Genomic DNA, 9822 nt, shown 5'->3' with positions numbered 1-9822 from the left:
TTAAATGCTTTTAAGCGGGGGAATACAAGTTGACCACAATGATAATTGTGTAAATGTTTATCTGTGATAAACTTCACTTTAAAGGATTTCTTATGCTTTTATAAGTGATCAAATCATTTCAAAAACATCTTTTAAAGTTATATTACTTTGTTGTTTATAAAACTCTATTTTTAAAGTACAATCATAACCCAGTAGATAATTGAGTCTTTTCTACAAATCAAGAACAGTTCAAAACAAGCATACTAGTAAACTATAATAGGTATAGTTTAGGGGTTCAGAACATACAATAACCAGAACAGAAGGAACATATTATACACTAGAACAGAAGGAACATACTATACACTAGAACAGAAGGAACATACTACACTAATACAAGAACACTATAACATTAATGTGAGCCACTACTTCATGGCATGGCAATATATTGTTGTGTCACATTTTGTAACCAGAGTCTCCTGGAGGGAGAGCGTGAATTTGTGTATAGATCTATACGGGATTGACCATCCTACACCTTGTTGCTAGCTACAGTGGGACCTGTAGGTCTACGGGTGACGAATGTCATACCATTTCGACGTCTTTGATCGTCGTGTTTTAGTAGTCAATCAAGTATGGTTTTAATCTCATCACATATTAACCTTAATTAACAAATTGGTTTTAAGGTAGTTAGTGCTTCAGTAATTACTTTATACAGTATTACTGAATACTTTCATTTTCCCATTACATTCATATAGTGATCTTCTCACATAAAAAGAATGCAAACTATTTTCTAGAAAAGATAGTCTTAACTTGGGAAAACTTACATCATTACAAAAGACAAACAGAACAGTCGAGTCTTAGTACATTCAGTTAGAAGGGGGGCTATAATGCTAACTTTATGATTCCTCGGTAGATACATCAGGGATATATATTAATCGGGTCCGGCAGACAGTAGGATGTGTGCTTTCCGCTTCATTTCATGTTCCTTGTTTGGTTGTGGGCTTAGAGCAGATTCACTCAGCCTACTATCTATTCAATCTTAGCTATATATATATATATATATATATATATATATATATATATATATATATATTCCTTATACACCAAGTAAGCATAAGGAGTACCAGGTATGGGTCAGGTCATAGTATACAAATTCAATATACCATTTTCTAGTACAAAAACATACTTTTCAGATAGAACATTTAGTAGGCTAAACTAGAAACTTATCGGTAAAAGGGTTTAATTCATTATATTAAACCAGTATAACTTAAAGGACCTTTAGTGGTTAATTCTATAATACCTTAGTTTATACATCAGGGTTATATATAATTAATATCCGATAGGTAATTGGATGTGTGCTTTCCGCCTTACTTCCTGTTCCTTGTTTGGTTGTGGGCTTAGGGCAGATTCATACAATTAACTATCCGTTCGATATTAGATTATATATAGCTAGTATAAACTAAGTGATTATAGAAGGAACTATTGTGGTTACCATTTTTACTAAAGGAAATATATGATTTTCTTAAAGAATGTTTTCATCAAATAAAGGAACTATTACAGTTAACTCTGTAAGTACCAAATGATTACACCAGGGTTATATACAATGAAGATCTAACAAACAATGAGATGTGTGACTTCCGCCTCATTTCCTGTTCCTTGTTTGGTTGTGGGCTTAGGGCAGATTCACACAATTGATTGTCTGTTTGATCTGGGTTATACATAACTTGTAACCATTTAGTACTCATAGAAGGAATTGTAGAGTCATTTTTACTTTCATTCATCATATCAGAACATATAGGATTTTCTGGAGGAACTGGCAACTTTTCAAAAAGGAACTTACAACTTACTTTACATCACTAAAATACTTATGAACTCACTAACTTAAATGTTGATTTACTCTTTCAAAATAACTTGTATTCTCAGGAGAATAGTAGACAGGTACGCGCTCTGGGATTCAGAAGATGGAGCATAATAGCGTTATGTCGTGTTTTGTTATTTACTTGAAGTTAACCTTTTGTGAACCACATACTTTGTAAACACTTTAATATTAATGCAATGGTTGTTTGTTACTTTGATTACTATGATGCATGTGTTGCGATACTAAACATGACGTCCTCCGCCCCCGAACGTTTCCGCCGTTCCGGTTTGGGGGTGTGACACTTTTTTGGTCATTCTTTACACCACCATAATCAGAAAATTAAGATATCTATTTTGATGTTTGGAATTAAGATATTCCGACACACAGGAATCAAAAGAAGGGATCATATGTTGGAGTTCCATGCTTCGAACCACAATGCATGCATGATGATTATCAAAATCTTTTTAGTGTTTACCTTGGTGAGTTTCTCTATTGTTGTATTGTTGTGGTGTGTGTTTGGTCGTGCGTTAGATTTCTTCATGGGGTTGGCTTCATATGTATTATTTATTATGTTTTAAAAATTATTAATATTTATTATACATATTACATATTGATTTTTAAAAATATATAATAAAAATGAAATATGTAATGGGTTATTGAATGTTAATGACCCAATAATCAATATTAAGGGGGTGTTTGTGATTGCTTTTGAGCATCAAAAGTTCTTTTTGTAGAATGACTTTTTATAGAAGGATTTTTAACAAAAGATGTTATTTAAAATGTGTTTGGATTAACAAAATAACTTTTGGTGTAATTTTTAAATGTAAAGTCACAAAAAGTCAGTTTTTTGTGACTTTTTGAAATCCCTCCTTTTACTCTTTGCAAAAAGTCATTTCAAAAGAACTTTTCTATTACCTAAACATCTTTAAGTTTTTTTTGTTTTTTTTTTGTTTTTTTTTGACTTTTTAAAAAAGTTAAAAGTTAAAAAGTCATTCTAAAAACAATGACAAGCACCTACTAAATATGACCTTCTGCCCCCCAAGCTGGAGAGTGTGGCATGAATCCGATCTTGGAAATGGCTTGAGAATGCAAGGTTGGTTGTAAGGCTTTATTAAAAACATTAGCTTGTTGAAGAGAGGTTAAATACCCTTTAATTACTTCTAATTGAATTAACTAACTTGAAACTCTTCTACCCCCCCCCCTCCCAAGTTGGAGAGTGTGGCATGAATCCCAGCTTGGAAATGGCTTGAGAATGCAAGATTGGTTGTAAGGCTTTATTAAAAACATTAGCTTGTTGAAGAGAGGTTGGAGCATGAGACGAAGATATCAATCCTTATGTTAACTTTTCTCGAACAAAATGGCAGTCTAATTCAACATGCTTGGTGCGTTCATGAAAGAGTGGATTAGATGCAATGTATAATGCAATCAAATTGTCACACATAAGAGGAATTGAGGTTATATTTGTGACATTAAACTCATGTAAAAGTCTTGACAACCAAGCTAACTCAACATATACACGTCGCATAGAACAATATTCTGCTTCAGCTGAACTTAGTGAAATAGTCATTTGTTTCTTCGACTTCCATGATATAGGGCTTCCTCTAAGTAGAATGAAGAAACCAATAACAGATCTTCATGTAATCGGGAAAACAACCCAATCCGATTCACAAAAGGCTTTAAGATCTAAACTTGAATTATTATTGAACAACAAACTATGAGTAATAGTCCCTTTTGAGTATCGTAGAGCATACAATGCAGTATTGTCATGTTCTATAGCTGGGGATTAATTGTGTTGACTCAGAAATTATACAGAGAATGAAAGATTTGGTATTATGTGCAACAAAAAATTCAATTTTCCAATATGTTGTCGATAAGTGGTGGGATCTGAAAGCTTTTCTATGGAAGAAATTTTTAGATTAGAGGGCAATGGAGTAGACACAGGAGTGGCATCAACCATGAATACATGTCTCACAATTTATGTATGTATTTTTTTGATGTAGAACTAATCCCTTTCAACTTTATCAAAGTGTATGTAACATCCCGGAAATTCAAGTGCGTCTCTTAAACCCTTCTTTTTTTCCAAGTTGTCAAGTTTAACCCTTAAAGGAAATATTAAGGAAAATGAGTACGCTGGGCGTACTGAAGAGTACGTTGCGCGTACTCATGTGCTTAAGTTGGACGCGGACTCGCCTAGGTATGCTGGGCGTACCCAGGGTTACGCTGGGCGTAGCGGGCCCAGATGCAAACCCTAAATGAGACTTGTGCCCTATAAAAGGAATGATAAGACCCTTACCCCAGCCACCATACTTCAGTGAGTGAAACCGTAAGAGAGCAAAAACCCGTCATAAGCTTGTGTGTGTGTTCTTAAGCTTCAAAGTGCCATTTCAAGGTGGTGAAAGAGAAGAGGAGGCCATTTTAGGAGCTAGAAGTTGGTGGACAAGAGTACGATCAGCCAGCGCCCGAACGGTGATTTCCTAAAATACCCTTATATTATGTGTTATGAGATATGTTATGATATGTTATGCATGCTAGAGTAGGCTAGGTATTCATATTAGGACTAGAGTGGCCTGATTTGTGATGCCTTAGCCTAGGAAGATTTCTGCTGCTATGAGATGCTTGAGAGTGAGTAGGTAGCAGTGGGGAGCTGATGAGAGGTCTACCGAAGGGTAGCCTAAGCAAGCGAGATGTAGAGTACTTGTGATCCGGGATCCAAGGAGGAGGACTTGGGGTGAATACTGATGCGGTGTGGACGGTAGTATAGGGCCCGTACTACTGAAGACACCGGATCAGTGCGCAGTCCAAGTAAGAATCCTTAGGGTACTAGGGAACAAGTAGGGTTGAGTTATCGAGTGCTAGTACACTCGAGCGAGTCTCTGATATTTTTATGTTGTATTTCAGAGGTATCATGGTTGGGACACGCCACAGACCAGAGACGAGCAGTGTGAGTGACGAGGAGCTTCGTCAGATGATCCACGATGAGGTGGCTGCAGCTATCCGCGCAGAGATACCGGAGATGTTTGGGTCTATCAAGACCACCCTGATTGAGACGTTTGACGAGAGATACGCAGCGGTTACTGAGGCTGCGGCTGCTGCAGCTACTGCGGCTGTGGCTGCTGCTAGAACTCAGGGGGGCGACTCGTTGCTATACCGGGAGTTCAGCAACACGAAGCCATCGAGTTTGATGGGACGCAGGATCTGATTGCTGCGATGAGATGGATTTCTGATATCGAGGGATGCTTCTACACCTGCTCGTGTCCGGAGCATCTGAGGGTTCGGTTTGCACTGAACCAGCTTCGCTTGGGGGCGAAGGACTGGTGGAAGTTTGTGACGGCGGACTTCACTACGGCAGAGCTTACCGCGGTGACCTGGGAGAGGTTCACCGCGATGTTTCGAGATGAGTATGTTCCCCCTGTGGAGAGGGAACATTTAGCCCAGGAGTTCTTGTCCCTCAAGCAGGGAACTGAGTCTGTGACGGTGATTACGAGGATGTTTCATGAGAGGGCGTTGTTTTGCCCTGAGCACGTGTCGACTGAGCAGGCACGTATGAGCCGGTACTTGAGCATACTGAGGAGGGATATTCGTGAGTTCGTGGTGAACTCGTCATACCGGACATTTGCTGAGCTCCAGGCAAATGCCCGGAAGAGGGAGATTGTGCCCTATAAAAGGAATGATAAGACCCTTACCCCAGCCACCATACTTCAGTGAGTGAAACCCTAAGAGAGCAAAACCCCGTCATAAGCTTGTGTGTGTGTGTTCTTAAGCTTCAAAGTGTCATTTCAAGGTAGTGAAAGAGAAGAGGATGCCATTTTAGGAGCTAGAAGTTGGTGGACAAGAGTAGATCCGAATTCTACAGAGGTTGGAGCTTCTTTCTGAGGTAAAAAGCTCAAAGCTTTCATTGTCATTTTTGATTTGTGCTTCTTGGACCAATTTTTAGGGTTTTTGGTCCCAAGGTGGAGACTTTATGAGCAAATGGTCTCCATTGGCCTAGATCTGCCATATTTCAGGGTAATATGAGTTGTATGTTCATAAAAATCCAATCTTGGACGTGAATATTGAGCCATGCATGAGATCTAGACTTTATGAGGAAGAAGGAAAGGTGTTAGAGTGATTAGGGACCTTTACAGCCATGCAAAGGCTTAAAGGTCTCGACTTTATGGATTAAGTGATCTTAGAGAAGTCAGATCTAGAGTTTGAGTTTATCTCTTAACCGTTTAAGACCAAAAATCCAAGAAAGGCTGAAACTGAGACTTACGATGGGCGTAACTCTCAGAACGCGCAGCGTAAGGGGTTGAGACCCCGATTATGGATCACCGGCGTACGCCCCGTGTACAGAGATGGTACGCGCCGCGTACTGCCTCCTATTGACTTTCGCTGACTTTTAGGGTTTTGGTCAACATTTGGACTTTTGGGTCAGGGAGGGGTAAAATGGTATTTTACCCTTCTGTGGGATTGTAGGAAGGGATTTAATCTAGCCTTTGAGAGCCATTATTTATTTGAGGATATTGTTTATGTGATTAGGCGGGGGCTAGATCAGTATATCCGTGTGCGAGATTATCCGAGTTCCCCGAGGTGAGTCTTCTCACTATACATTACCTAGAGTGGTATCTATGTGTAGACCGGAGGGTCTTGTGTGCTATGTGTATGTATGAGATTTTTTGTTACGTGATATATGCATGTTATGTGTTGTATAGACCGGACCGGAGGGTCCACCGATATAGACTGGATCGAAGGGTCCAACGATATAGATCGGACCGAAGGGTCCAATGATACAGACCGGACCGAAGGGTCCAACGAGCTATGACCGGACCAGAGGGTCCAACGAGCTACGGGACTGAAGGGTCCCGCTGAAACACATCGACCGGAGGGTCGTACTATAGCCTCGAGTGGCGTATGTGTTGTATGTGGTATTTTGGGGAACTCACTAAGCATTTATGCTTACCGTGTTGTGTGTTATGTGTTTCAGGTACCAGTGAGGATCGCGGGAAGGCGCCGGCATGATCATTACACACTCATAGAGATTATGTTGAGATTCTGGGATTTGTTTTGTGTTGATGACATTGGATACATTATGTTTTGACATTGTTTTATTTTAAAAAAAAGTATGATTTAAAAATGAAAAATTGTTTTGGAAATTTACGTTGTTACAGTGTAACCCCAAAAAATAATGAATGGTGCCCAAGTCTTTAATCCAAAATTGATCATTGAGAAAACTCTTTAAAGTGGATATTTATTCTTGATCATTGCCAGTAACAAGGATATCATCCACATAAACAACTATAATAATAAGATAGGTTTCGTTCTTCTTGATGAATAAAGAGTAATCATTCAAGGAAAGAACAAAACCTTAAGCTTGTAAAGACTGAGATAATTTGGCATACCATTGCCTTGATGCTTGTTTTAAGCCATACAAGGACTTTCGAAGCTTGCACACAAGATTATTGGATGTAGCTGGATAACCAGGTGACAATTTCATGTAAACTTCATCATGTAAATCTCCATGGAACAAAGCATTGTTAACATCAAGTTGTTGAATTTCCCATCCTTTTTTAACCGCTAAAGAGATAAAACAACAAATAGTATTGAATTTTACCACATGTCAAAACGTTTCATGATAATATATCCATTGTTTTTTAGTGAAACCCTTGGCAACAAGGCGTGCCTTGTATCTATCAAAAGAACCATCTGACTTATACTTCAATTTATATACCCATCTGCATGAAATATGAAGTTAACCCTTGGACAACTTAACAATATCCCATGTATGATTAGCATCAATAGCTTGTAATTCCTGTTGCATAGCCTTTTGCAAATGACTATTATCTTTAGCTTCATGATAAAAGGTTGGTTCAGTGACATGAGTGACAACATTGAAAGCCTGAATTATAAAAGGAAAAGTAACAGAAGATTGTTCCTCAAAAGTAGATGGTATACAATTTCTTTTTTTATTGTATGACAACAAAAATGAGTGGAATTGTAACACCCAAAAATTTCAAACCAATTTAAACTTTCAAAAACAACCCAAATTCCATTAGTTATTACAAAAAGGTTTCCAAATAGTTTACTATCAGAGTATCCCAGAAACAACATCATAAAAATGAGGAGCGGTACGATCACGCCTTTGCCTTGCCACGATCTCCTGATGTACCTGAAACAATAAACTGAAACTGTAAGCCCGAAAGCTTAGTGAGTTACCTCCAAAATACCCATACACATACAACCATACACATACAGAAATGAACAGCATACTATGGGTCCAGTCAACCATCGGGTTGGAATACCCCTGGCCCTCAACCATCGGGTTGGAATGCCAACATACTACGAGTCCAATCATCCTCGGGATGGAATACTCCCGGCCCACAACCATCGGGTTGGAATGCCCACACTCCTACACATACAATAACTGCTATGGGTACAATCATCCATCAAGATGGAATACCCCAGGCCCTCAACCATCGGGTTAGAATGCCAACACACTATGAGTCCAATCATCCTCGGGATGGAATACTCTCGTCCCACAACCATCGGGTTGGAATGCCCACCTACTATGAGTCCAATCATCCTCGGGATGGAATACTCTCGGCCCACAACCATCGGGTTGGATTGCCCACATACTATCAAATAAACATGTGCACCTATATCAGATAATCATATAACAGTCTACCAGACAACATACTAGGGCCCTATCATCCTCGGGATGGAATACCCTCAACCACCATAACAAGCATGTGCACATATAACAGGTAATCTCCTACCAGCATACAGACAGTCAGACATAACTATAGGTCACTAATCATAACCACATCTGATCTACCAGGATACTGATATAACCGATCGCACTAACACGTAACCATCCTATCTACCAGGATACAGAGCTATCATATCACAATAGTAACTATCTCAAATAACAAATCAAAGGACCGGCCTTGGTGCCTTAGACCCTTGAGTATAGTGAGGATAACTCACCTTGCAAATGCCGAACTGAAGAGATGAGATCAAAACTCCCGATCACTGCCACGAACACCACCGCCTAAAACTTCATTGAAACCATAACCATCAGAGCCCAAAATACCAAAATACCCTTTGAAGTCAAACTGGTCAACTCTTTGTCAAAGTCACAGTCCTGGTCAAATTCAACCTTCCTGGTTGACCCTACTCGTCGAGTCATCCTAGTGACTCGCCGAGTTCATGAACTCAGAACCCCACAATTCGCGACTGGACTCGCCGAGTCACCCCCATGACTCGTCGAGTCCTAGCCTGTCCAACTCACTGAGTCACCAATCAACTCACTGATTTCCATCATAACCAGTTGGGTTAGGGTTTGCGACCCAACTCGTCGAGTCCAAGAACAGACTCGCCGATTCTACTTAAGTCATCCCTATTCAGACGATTTCAGACCATCTCACTGCTTCCAACTCATAGATCTGGACTCCTAGGGCTAGTTTCACACGTAAAGTTTCCAACTTTACGTGCATGCAAGGCAATATAGGCTCAACACAAGCTAGAAAGAAGATTCAAGACAAGAATGCTCTTATACATGCACAAATGTTGATGCTTTATGCTTCCATGGACCAAAACCAGCCTAGATCTGAAGTTGCAACCTCAGATCTAGTCCCTACACCCGAAATGGATCCCAATCAAGCTAAAAATCCCCAAAACCTTAACCATGAATAGATCTAAAAGGGAAAAGCTCAAGGTAACATCTTGTTACCTCAGAAACGTGCCCAAAATGAAGTAGATTCCGGATCTACAAGGATTCTTTGATGCTAGCCTCTTGATCTACAAGCTTCCTTCTCTATATTCCTCCTCCAAAGCTCAAATCTCTTCAACAATGGAAGCTCACACGATTTTAGGTTTTACTGGCTCTCAAGGGTAACAAGGAGGCTGAGGGGAGGACATAAGGTCCTTTAAATAGGGTGCAAACCCTAAGATTTAGGGTTTTCTCTTCCCAGCACTGACTCGTCGAGTCCAGCCGCCGACTCGGCGAGTCA

This window comes from Lactuca virosa, chromosome 6 (assembly GCF_052849685.1).
Source record: "Lactuca virosa cultivar CGN04683 chromosome 6, Lactuca_virosa_CGN04683_v6, whole genome shotgun sequence".
NCBI lineage: Eukaryota > Viridiplantae > Streptophyta > Magnoliopsida > Asterales > Asteraceae > Lactuca > Lactuca virosa.
Note: the sequence above shows the minus strand (reverse complement) of the source record.